Source organism: Bos indicus x Bos taurus, chromosome 15 (genome assembly GCF_003369695.1).
Source record: "Bos indicus x Bos taurus breed Angus x Brahman F1 hybrid chromosome 15, Bos_hybrid_MaternalHap_v2.0, whole genome shotgun sequence".
Classification (NCBI taxonomy): Eukaryota; Metazoa; Chordata; class Mammalia; order Artiodactyla; family Bovidae; genus Bos; species Bos indicus x Bos taurus.
This window is the reverse complement of record NC_040090.1, coordinates 29,038,834-29,056,396: the sequence shown is the minus strand read 5'-3', so window position 1 is coordinate 29,056,396 and position 17,563 is coordinate 29,038,834. Positions and strand designations below refer to the sequence as shown.

Here is a 17,563-nt window from a genome sequence, read left to right as displayed (position 1 = left end):
TGTGGGAGACAAGGGGGAGGCTATGTGCAGACACAGGGCAGACCAGCCAGAGAAGGAACATGAGGAGTGAATGGTCAGTGTCTGCAAGCAGGGCAGACGGGGACAAGCCTCTTATGAGAAGAATTCTGGGTCACTGGGTCTGTGACACATGTCATGAATGAGGGACAGGATGGCAGCACAGGGGCTATACTGTAAACCCTCACACCTGTTGCGGGAAAATAGCTTTTCTTCCTCCAGAAGCTAATCAACCAATAATTATAAATGTGGGGCATTTCAAGAATGTAAATTTGAGTCTAAATCTGGCTCAACCCTTTTCAGTGGCTCTGGGCAAGTCACATCCCCTCCAAACCTCAGTTTTGCTATCAGAGAAACAAGTATCACAACATGCACCTTGCATCTTGGAGTGAAATAGATATAATGTGATAATTAGCCATTCTGCGGAGAAGGCAATGGCACCCCACTCCAGTACTTTTGCCTGGAAACTCCCATGGACAGAGGAGCCTGGTAGGCTGCAGTCCATGGGGTCGCCAAGAGTCGGACACGACTGAGTGACTTCACTTTCACTTTTCACTTTCATGCGTTGGAGAAGGAAATGGCAACCCACTCCAGTGTTCTTGCCTGGAGAATCCCAGGGATGGGGGAGCCTGGTGGGCTGTCATCTATGGGGTCACACAGAGTTGGACACGACTGAAGCGACTTAGCAGCAGCAGCAGCCATTCTGCATCTTGTGAGGAATGGTCATAAATGTGCCCAACCTCTCACGATGGCCTGTTTTAACTGATGACATGAGTGCTCTAGGGCCCCAAGAGAGGGGGGGAATCAAGAGCAGTGGGATTGAGAAGGGGAAGTGATAGCTTCCACCCAGGAAGAGGGAGATAGTGGCAGGTGGGCGGGGCAATGAAGGAAGGCCAGGTTTCTCACAGAGAGAAGCACCCATCCCCTGCAGGTTTCCTTTGCTGGCAATGAACCACTGCAGACCTTAGTGTCTGAAGGCAGCAAGGATTTATTAGGTCCACACTTTTGTGGGCATCTGGGTGGTTCTTCTAGGAGTTCCTGCCCTCCCACTTGCTTTGTCCTAGGACCTGCTGATCTCTTTCTCAGGATGCTCTGTCTCCTCAATTTAGTCAATCAAGGTAATCACCTTTGTCACATCAGCTCTGTCCCTCCCTCCATCCTGAATCCCTCCCTTCCAACTCATTGTCCTGATCACTGTCAGCTACTCACGTTGTGGGTTAGCTTAGGGTGAAAGGGCCATAAGCATTAATGGATGAGTCAACTATGTCCCAAGGGGGCTGGGAGCGACTGAGGGCTCCTGCTCAGTTCACTCATGAGGAGGTAGCCGACCTGTTCTACTGTAGAGGGATAGTCTCAGAGCCTTGAGTAGGGCTGGACAACACACTCCCAAGCTCACTCACGAAACTTCTGGCAGAAAGCTTTAGAGCCCTCTTGTGGGCTTGTCCACTAGCCTGGCCATTGCCACTTACCAGACTTCTCCAGAGTAAGCCAGTCACGAAAGAAAGAGAGAGACTGATACAGAGACAGAGAGAGACAGACAGAGAGGTGGAGAGAGAGCCATTTATCTTCTGCTACCTAAACGCTGAGTCACTCACCATCAATTCTGCCTTATTCTATCAGTTGGATGCAAGGCCCTAAGTCCAAGTCATACTCAGTAGGAGGATGTGACACCTGGAGGTGATCGCTGGAGGCATCTTGCAGGTGCTGCCACAGCGACAGCCTATGAGCCCTCAGAGACTGAACTTGGCAACCCCTGTGCTGTGGATGCTGCAGGAGGCAGTCTACCTGGAGGACACAGGCTGAGATGCCCACACAGCAGGGCCCCAGGTGGGGCAAAGGTGTGAGCCCAGGTCAGAGTTGGGAATCATGGCTGTGAGCCCAGGCCTCGCTGGGATGGAGTACAAGGTGCCATCAGACTGAGGGCAACTGGATGGGGGATAGGGGGTGAGAAGAGACTGGTAGAGCCAGAGGGAAAGGGATCCCCTTCATTTACCACAACCTTGGAGCCACACAAAGAGGGAGCAGAAGGCATGGTCTTAGAGGAGGGCTGCCTAGATATGTTCCTGAATAGGAATATTTTCTCTGGACTTTGTGTGACCGGAAGTGCCCTTTTGTGTGTTAAGGACTGATACTGGGCTGTTTGTTAAGCACTTGAGCTCCCCATGAATACAGAGAGCCAGAAGCTGCACAGCAAGGGTCCAATACCACACAGTACCTGCTCCCTGACACCCTCTCAGGGCCCCAGCCTGCCCAAAGGGACTTGCCCTTGTGAGAAGATCTCCCACCAGCACACAGGCTGACTCACACAGCCCGAGGAGCGCAGGAGCTGTCAGATGTGGTAGAGAGACTCAGAGCCTGTCAGGGTTGGACAGAGCTAGGGTCTCCTCCTGAAATCAGGCTGCCCTTTGACCTGGAACAAGTTTTCAGACATCATTTCTCACAAAAGATAAAGGGCCTACTGGGACCTAGCCTGGTGATGACAAAGGCCTAGCCTAGCCAGAATGCTGGATGGTGACAACAAGTGGGACAGAGGTCAGCAGCACAGCTCTGCCAGCAGCCACGTGGTCCAGCCAAGCCTCACCCTCTCAGGGGAATTGGGCTTTGCTAGGGATCAGGAGGAGGCAGAGATGGAAACATGGGAGCTGCTGAGGGAGTAAAGGAGGGAGAGGACAGAGCACATGTAGGTGAGACTTCCTGGTGAAGGTCAGGGTCAAGGTGAGGTTTAGGGAACAAGAGGCTGAGGTTTATGCCATTGTGCAGCAAAGTTCTATTGAGATAGAGGGGGGCAGGGCAGACAGCGACCCTGAGGATGCCTGGCCTTCTGTCTGGGGGGCTATTGTCAGGTTCAGGGGTTAGGAATTGACTCCCACCCCCCAGGTAGGGAGGAGCCCTGGGAGGTGCTTGAGCTGGAGCGGGTCACGGACCAGATGGAGAGGCAGTGGATGCCTCAGGCTGGGCTGAGCATCTGTCTTAGTGACCCTGCAGCAGGGCAGAGTCAGCTCCCTGAGCCACTATCTAAGAACCCGCTACATGCTGGGCTCTGGATGGATGCTACACACACAGTATCTCAGTGTAACTGACAGTGACCTCTTCATGCAGATGAAGTTCATGTCTAGAATCGTGGTCCCAGTGTGAAAGCTGCCTGTGCAGGCATCCTGCTCTCACCTTGCCTACTGTGGCCTCAAATACGGGAGAGCTGTACATTGAAAACAGCAATGGCACCAGCTGTAGCCACGGGCTAAATGAGGCTAAATCCCTAAATGAGGGCACAACCAATGCCAGCTCTTCCGTATCCCTTCTGTTTGTAAATGCCTGGAGATGGATTTAAAAGACCTGAGAAGGTTTGTGTCAATCACAAACTTAGTTTGGACTTTTCTTAGATTTATGTCTTCCCCTCACTGTCTGCCAGAGAGCTAACCTGAGTGTTTCCTTCTTCAACAAGTTGAACAGGTGCCACGAAAGTCATGTTATATCCCCAGTGAGAGAATGGATAGAAATAGATGGGCAGGAAAATTCCTTCTCTCAGCTATTTCAAAAGGGGCCCTGAATAGAACAAAACACCATCAAACGCTGGTCTTATCAGTAAATATCAGTTTGAAGGATCAAAAGAGTCACCTCCCTCAAATAGTGTTAAAACTGTCGGATGATCTTGTTGGAGTTGCCCTAGTTAGTGGGCATATCACCTCAACATGCTGCGGCACAGGTCCAGATTTCTGTACTATTTCTTTTTCCTAACCCACCATCAACTTCTCTTTGTCGTTGTTTAGTCCCTAAGTCATGTCCAACTCTTTGCAATGTAGCCCACCAGGCTCCTTTGTCCATGGGATCCCCCAGGCCGAGATACTGAACTTGGTTGCCATTTCCTTCTGCAGAGGATCTTCTTGACCCAGGGATCAATCTTGTGTCTTCTGCATTGGCCAGTGGAATATTTACCCCTGAGCCATCAGGAAGCCATCTATTTGTAAAATACAACATAAATTACCCAGAAATGAAGAAAACAAAGAAAACGAGTTCAATCCAGTTTTAATTTATTAGTTTAATTACACATAGAACTACTGTGCCACATTGCTCTAAGGTTTCTGAGCAGTCCTCTCCAGCTCTGTACTTACCTTGTCAGGAACCAGTAACAGGCAGCTGGTGGACACAGGCAGGTCCTCAGACCACACAGGAGCCGCGCTGCCCCAGGAAGTATGGTGCTGCCTGGCTGTTGGCCTGTAAGGGGCTTGTGAGGTGGGGGGCACAGAAACCCCGGTGGACTGCTGAGCGCTGTACACGGGTCACTAGGGGCTGTATCTCAGCCCCTGATACCTGGTAGGATGAGGGGCTCTGGGAAGGGAAGGACTTTTCTGAAGTACCACAGCTGCCAAGTGGCCAATGCAGGACTGGTCTCAGCTCTCATCAGGGCTCTTCCAACCTGCCTTGAGGGAGGACCCTGGAAAATGCCTCCCAGATGCACCTTCAAGGAAGGAGGGGTGGTTTGAGCTGCAGAGCTGCCTGCACATGGGCAACTGATCCTAAGACAGACCCAGGCAGGATGTCAGCCTCGGCCACTTCAGCCCAATTCAGGGCCACTCTGATGGGCCATTTTGGTTTACCCTTGCCCTCTGCCCAATTCCACTGTCTTCCTTCTTCATAAACTTTTCACACAGTGGGAATGCAATGAATAAAGTCATGGTCACCATTTGTGATGTTAAATGGAAATCAAGACCCCCAACTTGATATCTGTCTAACACCAGGAAATAAGATGTCTGAATTTACCAAGGAGGAGACATGATCTGCATCCATGGGACACTGATATATTCTGGGTGAGATGTATATTGGTGCTGCTGTTTTGGGAAAGCCTGATACCACTACTCTGTAGCTTGTGCAGTCATGTAGCCTTAGACCCGGCCGTCCCTCTGGCTGTTGAGACTGTGGCAGGGAGAAAGGACACAGAGGCTTAGACCAGTGAGATAATCAGTGATAATCAGAGAGGCTGGCTGTGGGGGTGGGAAGCAGCTTTCCTATGCAAGAAATACTTAAATCAACAAAGACTAGAACACGAACTTATCATAAAATGATATTCAATTGAACAGTGAACATTTCTTTTTCACAGAAACTTTTTAATGCTCAACACTAGGCACTATGCATGGAAACAGTATGTTTATTAAGTCCAAGAGAAAAGATAATTCACTGACAGAATGAAACAGTCAAATATATTCTTTTAAAATTTAGAAGTACTTTAATTGTAGACAGATTCAGTAGAGCAGAATTCTAATCCAGATCCTCCCAAATTAAGTTCCTATCTTTCAGAGAAGTCTCTTCTTGACAGAATTGCTTTTCCTGTAATCTTAGTAGGTTCTGGAGTGACTTGCTACAGTGTTCGCTCAACCCCAACAATCACCCACGACCAGCTAAGTGGACAACCATACCACGAAGCCTCCAGGGTCACTTTACACATGTGCAGGGAACCTCTCAACACATGATTTCTGATTGTAATGAGACAGCTATCACTGAGAAGGGCAGCAATTTCATCAGACACTGACTGAAGCTTATTTGGGGGAATGGTGGTCTTCCTGAGAGAACTGATCCATAGCCTCTCTACTCATAGGTCTTTTTCTTCTATTCTGAAGATGTGTATTTTCCAGTCTATATAGTAACTTCAAACTTGGCCTGAAGCTGATAAAGGAACAACCTGTTGGATAATCCCCAGCAGAGAGCCAAGGATGGAGGCTGCCATGTTGTCCCGGCCCATCAAATATTTTTAAATGTTCTCAACCTCCGTTAAGCACTAAGAAACCCCTGTTAAACCCAGTGAAGTACACGAGGAACCCCAGACAGAGCACTGAAAGTGCAGAGTCCTAACCAGTTGACTACCAGCGTAATTTATAATGACCTTGGAAAACTCTATGGCTATGTGGAGACTGCAGCAAGGGCAGGTGAGAGGAAGTCAAGTTCAGTTTTAGACAGGTTGTGCTGGAGGTGCTGAGGAGACTAGCAGAGAGGATGTCAAGTACCCACCTACAAAGTTAAGTCTGGAGCCCAGGGGAGGTCAGGCTGGAGAAGCAGTTTGAAAGATTCCAAGGCCATGAGCCTGGATAAGGTCTCTGCGGGAGAGAGGGTGGAGAGAAGAGGGAGGGTCCAGGGACTGAGGGGGCAGGAGGACCCTCAAACACTTAGTCTGATGAAGGATAAGAGCCACCATGGAGACCCACGAGTAGCCAGAGGGGCAGGAGGCAAACCAGGAGAGGGTGGTGCCCACAGGCTAAGTGGTTTCAAGGAGGAGGGAGGGAACAGCTGTGTCTGAGGCTGCTGAGAGGTCAAGATGAGAGCTGAGCATTAACCACTGGATTCAGCAGTGTGGAGGCCGCTGGTGAACTTGTCAAGGGCAGTTCCACAGGACAGTGATGTCTGAAGCCTGGAGGAGGGAGGAGAGATTGGGAGGGGAGCGTGTTTAATGCAGATGGCTCTTTCTTGAGTTGTGCTGTGCAGGTGAGCTGAGGAACAGGGCAGGAGATGGAGGAGACGGTGGGGCTGATGGATATTTATATGGGAGCTGGTATTGCTTATTTGTAAAGGGAACAGTGGACCTGGCACGTGAAAGGAGACTATTATTGCAGCCAAGTAGTTCTGTAAGTGAAAAGAGGGCAGGATTGCACTATATTTGCTGCTTCATTTGCTAAGTAATGGGCAAGATTTGAGCAAAGATGATCTGGCAGATAATGTATTGCCTGAGGAGTAAACTGTACTTCTCTTCTCCCATATTCAGCTAGGTTCCGACCAGGTACTTTTAAAGATTTCTCCTAAGAATCTTGTTCCTGCAATGACACCTTACGGCTGGCTGGTAACCCAACTGCATCCCCTACAAGTGCTTAGAAAACTGCTGGCAGCAATGAACCAGAGGTGTCTCAGACCACAGCAGAGCTCAGAGAAGCTTCCTGAGACAGCAGGTCAAACAGCATGGTGGAGTTCGCCCCCTTGTTTGTGCCTTGGGGACGCAGGCTGCAAACATTCGCGGTCCTGTAGCGGGTCAGCTGTTTCCTGGCCGTGGGTAAGGAGAGCTGGTTTGGAAACTGATAACCTTGAGCATCCGTCACTTCGGTGCACACAGTGCATTGATGGGAAGAAAATACAGATCCTAAACTGTTTGCTGGCTCAGCATCCTGCAGATGGCCATTGAGAGCTTTGCCAGAAGAAGTGTGTATGGCTACCTGTGCCCACCCCTAGCCCAGCCTGGTCCCTGGGACCATCAGGAACAGCACAGGGAGGTCTAGTAGCCCTGAGCCTGGAGCTACAGTGAGGGCAGCTGAGAGATGGAAGATGAGTCCACCAGCGTCAGAAATAAGAGATTGTACTTTGTCCCTTATCCCGAGGGCAAAGGGCAGCCCCAGGGGGGCTTTACATACTGGAATGATGTGGTCCAATCTGTGTGTGACAGGCTGCAATTGAGGAATCTCAATTGTGTTGTGGTGTCTGGGGGAGGCAGATGACAGGGAGAAGTTGTTACTAAATCAGATTTGGGCCTGCTTTCCTGAGCACAGTAAAGCTCATATACTGATACTTGGTTGAGATAAAAATTTTTAGAAAGTGCAGTGTTTATTGCAGGAGCCAAGAGAGGAGTCTGAGTATGTATGGCTCAAAATTACAGAAACGCTGCCCGCCCCCCATGAATTTCAGGGAATGGTGTCTAGATACTGGATGAGGTAGAGTTTCTGGGCACATGACCAGCTCCTAGACAACTGTCTGATTGTTTGGTGGTGAGGTAACTGGGAGCCAACATCACCAACCTTCTGGTTTCCCCCGGTCTGGGGTCTACAGGCTGGTGAGCAACTTCCTCTACCTGGTGGGGGTTCAGTATCTGCAAAACAGCTCAAAGATGAGGCTCAGAATGTTATCTATAGCCCTTGAGGAGTTACTAAAATTTCTTGATTTATTGAATAAGTAAAACTATTATTATTAATATTTTCTCTTGACTGTTTTCCTTTCTTTCTGTGTTTATCATTTCTCTGGTTCATTTGATCCTTTAGAAATTGGAGAAAGCTTATGAGGCCACAGTATTTCTACAAATAAAGGGCAGACCGAGGATATGAGAGGTCTTTTCTAGGAAGGCTGCATAGGCCCTGCTCAGGTACAAGGTCACGGTTTGCAACAGGGGTCACAACGCAGGTCTGTGGGCCACATACAGCCCCCTGACTCTTTCTGTATTTCTACAGCCCAAAAGCCAAGAATGGTTTTTACAGTTTAAATGCTTGAAATGATTTTGTATCTATGCAATATCCTCCTAGCTGCCTCTTGAGCCTCACATTCTGAATTATGGCTCTGAATTCTGAAAAGATTCCTTACCCTGATCTAGGGAGGCTAGCGGTAGGTAGAGGGATGGGACCACTTTTCAAAGATACTTAAGAGATTGTCCATGGGCAAAATGTACAGACTGGCAAGAAAGTAAGGGCTTGCCGTGGGCCATACATGCTGTACATGTAGTGAACAGCTGGCTCATGCTGGCCATACAGCAGGCATCTGGGGGAGGGGCAAAGAAGTGACCAGAAAGTTCAACAGGGACCCGTCACCACGGACTCAGGGCCCAGACAAATACTTTCTAGTGGGTTACTTGTTTACTCTGTTCTTTTTTCTTTAATTCACACACTTACACAGAAAGGTAAGCTCCTTTCAAACAGGTGGTCTTGTTCTCGTCTGCATCTCTAGCTCTTTGAAGAGTTGATGTTGGTATATGTTTGTTAAATGAAAGAATGTTGGGAGCATAATGGAGCCAAAATAGTAGAATTGAATGCCAGGTCCCATCCTCCTAGCTTTCTGGATGACCTAGCCAACCTGGCTACACTCTCCAGGTCTCGGTAAAATGGGGTTTTGCATTTTTCTTTCTGAGTGTTATAAGGGGAAAGAAGGGATCTTCCTTTCTCAGGGACTGGAAATACTCCCAAGTTTGGCATTGCCTGCTGACAGGAGCTAAAAGGTGAGCCCAGGGTGCAGTATACTGTGGGGTGAGGAGAATTCTTTTGGTCAAGTGGAAATGCAAGCATTTAAAAAATCTTTTATTTTATTTTTCTGAGTGAAAAATGAATCCATGCTATTGTTACTCATTCAAAGAGAATACGTATTCTAAAAATGAATCCAGGGAAAAGTGAATCCTACCCCACAGGGAGCCACTATGAACAACTTGGGTTTTATTCTCTAGACCGGACATGGGAGTTCTCATTTCATGGGTACAGAGGTTCAGTTTGGGAAGATGAAAAGAGTTCCAGAGATGAAGGATGGTGATTATTACACAGCAATATGATGAATTAATGCCATCGACAATACACTAAAAATCATTTCAGGTATATGCCCAAGAGTAGGAATGCTGGGTTTTACGGTAGCTCTATTTTTGGTTTCATAAGGTATCTCCATTTAGTTCTCTATAGTGTCTTTGTCAAGAAAACCATAATATGAAAAGATCCATGCATCACAATGTTCATTGTAGCCCTATTTATAATAACTAATACCTGGAAACAATCTAAATGTCCAATGACAGAGGAATGGATATAAATGGAATATTTACTCAGTCATTAAAAAGAACAAATGATGCCATTGTAACAATATGGATGGACCTAGAAATTGTCATGGTGAATGAAGTAAGTCAGACACACAAATATTGTATGATATCACTTATATGCAATATCAAAAAAGGGTACAAATAAATGTATTTATTTATATAGCATGTGGACATTGAAACAAATTTATGGTTACCAGAGGACCAGGAGGGAAGGAAAAATTGGGGGGTTTGGATTGACATATACATGCTACTTCTTGCCTGGAAAATTCCATGGACAGAGGAGCCTTGTAGGCTACAGTCCATGGGCTTGCAAAGAGTCGGACACGACTGAGCGACTTCACTTCATACACACTACTATCATAAAATAGATAACTAATAAAAATCTCTAGAGAGTATAGGAAACTCCACTCAAGATGCTGTAATGGTTTATATGGAAAAAGAACCAAAAAAAAGTGTGGATATATGTATATGTATAACTCATTTAATTTCCTGTATACCTGAAATGAACATAATATTGTGAATTAACTATAATATAAATCTATAAAAGATAATAAAATTAAAAAATTATTTTGATACATGTTATGTTTAACATAGGTTTTACTGCCATAAAACTTGAAAAGACAATACAAAGAGCATCAAACACAGCACTGAAATCAGCACTCTGAGGGCAGGTACATCTGTGTGTTGTTCACGGTTGTAGCACCAGCACCTGGCACGTTGCGTGTGCTCTGAATAAAGTGAGCCTCCGTGAGCCCTAACCTACTTTGGCTTATGCATTTTATTACTATTCAGACTGGGTCAAAAGTCCCCTCCCCCGGGTAGTCAGCCATGAATGACAGGCCCAGTTTATCCAACTTTCAAATGCAATACAAGTAGAAGCTGACCTTTAAGAGTTTGAGCACATGGTTTCATGGAGGGAATGGAATGGAGAGGACACAATATTTTCTAAGAATAAAGGCCATTGGCATCAGATTAAAGACAGCCCTACAGACCACCTGAACCTGAGTCAAAGCCGGGATTAGCCTGGGAAAAGGAACTCAGAATCCTAAGACTGGGAGGAGTTGCTCATTGAGCCTGTCCTAGCCCTTCTGCATTCCTGACGGACAGGCCAGGCATAGATTGCCCTCTTCCTTCCTCCCTTCTTCAGCAGGAAATGGCCTGGCAGCAGAGCAAAGAACTGAACAAAAGCTAAAGAGCTCAAGGAGTTGTATCCACACTGAGCAGCTTGGCATGGCCAGAACAAGAGGTGCATGTGGTAAGTGAGGCTGGAGCAAGAGGGACATCAAGTTAGCAGTGGGGAGGTTGAAGTCAGGCTAAGCTGTTTGAGCTGAGCCTCAAAGTTATGAGAAGTCATGTGGGGACTTCAGCTAAAGGGGAGACATATCTATGGAATATAGGATTTATCTATGGAAAGATGGGCTGAGGTAAACAGGAGGTGGGCTAGGTAGAAAGCCTCTTCATTCATAGAATGCATACTAGAAAGATTTCATCCTGTCACATCTCTACCCAGCATTTATTGAGCACCTGGTGAATACAGACTATTGAATAGGGCAGAGATGGCAGTAGAGGGAGAAGACTGAAAGGAACGAGGTGTCTGGGAAAAAGTGTAGTGGGGAAAAAGTCAGTTTGAAGTTAGGTCTACCTGGCTTCAAACCCAATCTCCCAGTGTGACACAGGACAAGCTCATTTCTTCTTCCTTTAAGGCAGAGTAGGCTGACCCCTTCTTCCTGGGGCGAGGCCTGGACAGGACTGTGCTGCTAGTGCTGGGCAAATGGGGAGAGCTTGTGCTTCATACCTCTGATCACTAATGCTCCTGCCTCCCTCCCCAGGCGTTGTCTGCTATGTGGTCTTCATAGGCCTCCAGTTCACAAGATTCTGGATCTTCAGTATCCTGTATGCGATCTGGTGGTATGTGGATCGAGCCAAGCCTTGGCAGGGGGGCAGGCAGAGTGATGTACTAAGGCAGTGGGTCATATGGAGGTACATGAAGGACTATTTCCCCATCTCAGTGAATAATGGGGGAGGTTGTGTTGTGGCCAGGATGGAAGTCCCAAAGTGTCCATGGGAAAACGTGTTCCTGTGTGCAGTGAGCAGAATACTGGGCTGGGAGGCAGGAGACAGACTTTTACCACTCTGTGACCTGAGAATAGTTGGTTTCTCTCTGGGTATGGTGTCCCATGTATAAAGATGCAGAGCAAATATTAGGATTGAGGTTTGAAAGAGATTTGGAGGTTCTGTGGGCCGTGTAGTATGGCACATATACATATCTTAGCACAGAGGTGTAAAGCCTTTAGTAGTGCAAGGCAGGGACAGGCCTTCATCTGGAGGCAGGCACTCTTCTGGATACAGAAGAGAAGTGTGTATAGAGTATAACCTCTGAAGGTGAACATCATAGATTCTAATACAGGGTCTGCAACATGCCAGCTGTATGACCTTGGATGAGTTACACATGCTTGCTGAGCCTCGACGTCTTCATATGTAAAGTAGAGATGCTGCCACATACCTCCTTGAGGTATGTGGATTCCATGACCAGCAGGTCATCCTGGGGCCTTCTAAGAACAACATCTGGCTCTCTTTTCACACCTGGAGCTGCTATCAATTGCACATCTGAAAGAAAAGTGGTGCTGAGTTGCTCTGTGCCTGTCTTATCTACGTCTATTCTGTCCCTCCTAACGCGCTATCTCCCCCAGAGTATTTCTCAACTTGGGCACTATTGATAATATTGTGAGAAACTGAACCTGATTTCCAGAAATTCCACGCGCACAGTGTTCAGAATTGTAGGCCACTGTAGTCCTGTGGCATCAACACCTGCAGATGGAGGGCAGTACCCCCAAGTGTCCAGCAGAGGCAGAGATGACGTGCACTTTGACTTCCCTGTCCTGGACTGAGGCCTGAAAGGGGGCTACGGTAGGCAGATTCTGGACTCTGTCACCCCTCAGGAGAACTTCCAAGTCATCCACACCCCTTTACAGAGCAGGCCGTGCAGGAATTTTAGCATGGCAGGAGGTAGGGCAGCCAGGGAGAGCCTGCCGTCTACTGAAAACAAGTGCACAACCTTAAAGCTGTGAGGGGTTTTGTCCTAAGATGTTACTGAGGACTGTAGTCAGCAGATAGCCTCTCAGCAACCTCGGAGGAGCTGTTCTGAAAGTAACGGAGGGGTCAGGACTTATGGGTTTCGCTGGGGGGAAAAAAAGCCACCTATGTAGACAAACATCAAAATATTACTGCCAGTCACAAAAAGCAGACAACTCAAGTTATTGATTTTCATGTTTTTCTGTATATGGGGAGATGCAAAATCTGGGCTCACTGCAATCATTCCTTTGATGTGCGTCCTCACTCACTGTGACCAGTATTCTTTTTTCCTCCATCCTGACTTCCTTTCAAGAACCATCGTCAGTGGCAGCTACAGTGGCTGCTGGCTTGAAGGCAGGAAAGCAACATTCCTTGTCTTAACCACTCTGCTGGGCCTACTCCACATCACAAACCTTTGCACTGTGATTCTATGAAATCACAGTGAAATTAGGAGAGTTTCTAGTGAAATTAGGAGACTATGTCTGAGCACTAGAACTTTCTAAACACACCCTATGGGCTTCCTGAGGACCTAATGGTAGAGAATCAGGCAGTGTTTCCCCTAGGACAAGCTGCCTCCACTTTATGCTGAAGATCAGTCCAGGATCTGGGTTTCTCTGTGAAGATTTCATTATCCCGGAGCAGCAGTGTCTACATAGACCAAGCCCTGAGCAGGGGTGCAGTGCTGTGGGCAGGCTGTGACCTGGTGTCAGGGAGTGCTGCAGACTTGGCAGGACACCTCCCTGACCCCTTTCCACTCACACTTGTGGGCCAGGACTTCATGTCCCTCCTCCTGGCCCCCACATCCCTGCACCCTGGAGTCTCTTACACTGAGTCACAGGGGCTCAGTGGTCAGCCCTGACCTGGGACAGAACTCCAGATGCCACAGCCCTTGGAGAGATGCTCACTCTGTCCTGCAATGGCTCCTTCATTCTGGGCGGGCTCTGCCTGGGATACGGTTTCCCTTCACGTAGGACAGGGGCTTGTGTCCCAGTCACCCTCCTAGGGGTTCTACCTCTGCCTTGGGCAGGGACCTTCCTTATCTGGTGGGCTGTTTTGGCTTCATCCATTCATGGGTCCGTTCTCTCTCTCTTCATCCAACGGTCTCCCAGAGCATCTCCTCTGCTCCAGGCCTGCACCAGGGACGAGTATCCTCAGATAGGCGTCTCTAATTTCAGGACACTCACATGGGGGTGTGACAGCACCTGGGGACACATAGAAGAGGTCAGCACAGACAGTTAGCAGAGACTGGGGAGGGCATGAGGTGCAGCCCCGATTCACCAGGCTGCTGTCCCTGCAGCTGGTCAAGACTGCCGACCTGGACCCCTCCTGGAACTACCTCGCTGGCTTCGACCCTCATGGGATCAGGGTGATTGGAGCTTTCACCAACCTGTGCACTGAGGGCACTGGGTTCTCCTCAGTTTTCCTAGGCATCCGCTCACATCTGAGGATGCTAAACTTGTGGTTATGGGTCCCTGTCTTCAAGGGATTACATCACGTCCGTGGGTGAGTCTTCCCAAATCTAGCCAGCATGAGAAGGTGAGGGCTGGAGACATGGAGGAAGGATTTCAGGGAGGGCTTCTAAGATTTCTATACTTCTTGCAAGAGCATGTGCAGTGGAGAAGGAGGCTGGACACAAGAAAGCATTTCCCACATCTCTGTGCCCAGCAATGACCTTAGTGACGGATTGGGAAGAAGGGAATGATTTAGTCCCAGCCCTCAGGGAACTCCCAGCTGCGGGAGGAGGGTGAGTGGAGACCTGCCACACGTACCCCACGGTCTCTCCCTGTCACCCCAAACCTAACCACCTTCCTCTTTCCCCAGGGCTGGTCTCAGCAGACAAGGAGAGTGCTGCTCACATTCTGAGCAGGAAAGAAAGCATCAATCTGCTGTCCATCCTTGTTGGGGGCATCCAGGAGGCACTGAATGCCAGGCCTGGAGCCTACAAGCTGGTGCTGTGGAACTGCAAGGACTTCATCAGGCTTGACCTGATGCATGGGTATTGGGGAGAGGGCTCTGGGTTCAACTGGAGGTTGATAAGGATTGTGTTTTTGTGGGATACACCAGAGATTAAGGCAGATTCCATTTTGGCAGGTAGATTCCCAATCCATTGACATTGAAGAGTATATCTTGGTGATCAATGTTTTGTCTCATTTGCAAATACCCGGAGAAGATTCTAGAAGGGAGTTTGGTGATTAAAGGGAATAAGTGTCAAAGGTCATATTGTTGAAAGCTTGCATTACATCTGACTCGAAGGGACTTGGACAATAAAGTTTGAGACATAGCTTAGAGGCTGTTCTCCTAAAGCATCTGTGAAGAATACAAGGTAGCTGGGGCAGAAGAGATTTTTCAGAAAATTTGCAGATATTTTCTATGTAGGAGGACTCTTTGCAGCATTCTGGACTCCCTGTCATGTTACAACAGCCTGACAGTGGCCCTGAGACAGGCCAGGTACCAAGGCTGTGGCAGGTCTGGGACACACCCGAGGCCTCCTACTTTTGTCCCAGGGCTCTGTCCTCTGTTCCAGTTCCTGCTTACTACGTCCCTTCAGTAGGCCAGGGAACCAGATTGTGCTTTCTTGCCTCTCCACACATCCTCTGTCCTGTCTCCCTCTAGGGCAGATCTGGTGCCGATCTTCTCCTTTGGGGAGAATGACATATTTGACCAGGTTGAGAACTCTCCTGGTTTCTGGTTGCGGTGGTTTCAGGACTGACTTCACAAGAGCACTAGAGGCTCCATCCTGCTCTTCTATAGCTGTGGAGTCTTCCAGTGCAGCTTTGGTCTTATGCCCTGCCACTCACCCATCACCACTGTGGGTGAGCCTAGACCCGGGCCGGGAGGGGAAGGGCTATTGTGTAAGAGGCCTGGGCTTGTGCTGCAAGGAGACCTGGACATAGAGCAGTACACCCTTGACTTTGTGGAGCACAAGTTCTAGAGTGTGAAACAGACACACAGGCAAGTAACCCTATGAAAGGCAGTCCAGAATGAGAAGAGTAACAGGGGCATGAAGACCAGTAGCCACTACCAATTACTGAGTCCCTGCAGTGTGTCAGGCACTGCACTGGCTCCTTACATGCAGCGGCTTAGTCTTCCCAACAACTTGTGAGGAGGGACTCTCATCCCCATTTTATTGATTGCAAACACAGACCCACAGAAGATAAATCACTTCCAAGAGATCAGCCTGCCCTTGGTAACAAAATTGAGTTTGATAAGGGTATTTGCCTTTTTATTATGCAAGACAAATCTGACCACAGGGTCTAACGACAGTAATTGGAGAAGGTGGACACAAGACCATGGCAGCTCTGTTAGATCTGTGTGTAAAGTAGCAATCAGCAGTCTCTGAAGGAGAGCAAGAGGGATTTCCTGGTAAATAATGGACATGGGCTTTAGTCCATAGACTTAGCACCATCTTTCAACTATTTGCTTTCTTCTTGAATTTCAACTAGGTTCCAAAGGCAGTACTAATAGAGCTGTTCATCTTCACTCACCCAGTCATTTCTTAGTTGAATACAAGCAAACCCCTCTACCAAACTTTCTTTGCATTATGGGGTGATGATGAAAGTGAAAGTGGAGAGTGAAAAAGTTGGCTTAAAGCTCAGCATTCAGAAAATGAAGATCATGGCATCCGGTCCCATCACTTCATGGGAAATAGATGGGGAAACAGTGGAAACAGTGTCAGACTTTATTTTTTGGGCTCCAAAATCACTGCAGATGGTGATTGCAGCCATGAAATTAAAAGACACTTACTCCTTGGAAGGAAAGTTATGACCAACCTAGATAGCATATTCAAAAACAGAGACATTACTTTGCCAACAAAGGTTCGTCTAGTCAAGGCTATGGTTTTTCCTGTGGTCATGTATGGATGTGAGAGTTGGACTGTGAAGAAGGCTGAGTGCCAAAGAATTGATGCTTTTGAACTGCGGTGTTGGAGAAGACTCTTGAGAGTCCCTTGGACTGCAAGAAGATCCAACCAGTCCATTCTGAAGGAGATCAGCCCTGGGATTTCTTTGGGAGGAATGATGCTAAAACTGAAACTCCAGTACTTTGGCCAGCTCATGCGAAGAGTTGACTCATTGGAAAAGATTCTGATGCTGGGAGGGATTGGGGGCAGGAGGAGAAGGGGACGACAGAGGATGAGATGGCTGGATGGCATCACTGACTCGATGGACGTGAGTCTGAGTGAACTCCGGGAGTTGGTGATGGACAGGGAGGCCTGGCGTGCTGCGATTCATGGGGTCGCGAAGAGTCGGACATGACTGAGTGACTGAACTGAACTGATTCTCATGAATGTTTACAGTGCTGCTGCCTCAGGACGGTTCCCAACAGAAGAAGACATGGCAGCTGCTTTCTGATCCACCTCGTCCCACAGACACACTCTCTTCCGATCATGGCATCTGAGACTCCCAGATCCACCTTTCCCTGAGGTTAAGAGCCCATCCTTAGGGCTTACACCCTGGTACTGATTTTTTCCTGGCTATGTGACCTTGAACAAGTTATTTAACCTCCCTGGGGCTCATTTCCTCAGCAGTCAAACAAGAATAGAACCAAGTTATATCCCTACATAATTGTTAGGATAACATAAGAGATAATGCATAAAAATGCCTGCTGGCTGTGCTGTTGATATACAGATTGTTGAATTTGACCTAGTATCTCAGAATCTATAACGCAAAATAGAATTGAACGGGAGGGATTTAGAGTGCTTATCTACTCAGATGACCACTGTAGTGGGAATACCAAGGTCCCTGCGCTTTCAGTGGTTCCTGCTCTGAGCCACCACTCACCTCTGAGTCTTGCAGTGGGGAAGCCCATCAAGGTGCAGAAGACACTGCATCCCTCTCAGGAGGAGGTGGACAGGCTGCACCATGCTACATGAAGGAGTTGGAAAATCTCTTCGAAACCCACAAGCTCAAGTACAACGTCCCCAGAGACCAACACTTGGAGATCTGCTAA

At 48.0% G+C, this 17,563-nt stretch overlaps 1 pseudogene; it reads left to right on the top strand.

The window, feature by feature from the left end:
- The first annotated feature begins 6,954 nt into the window (after positions 1-6,954).
- LOC113904721 lies at positions 6,955-17,563 on the top strand (annotated as a pseudogene).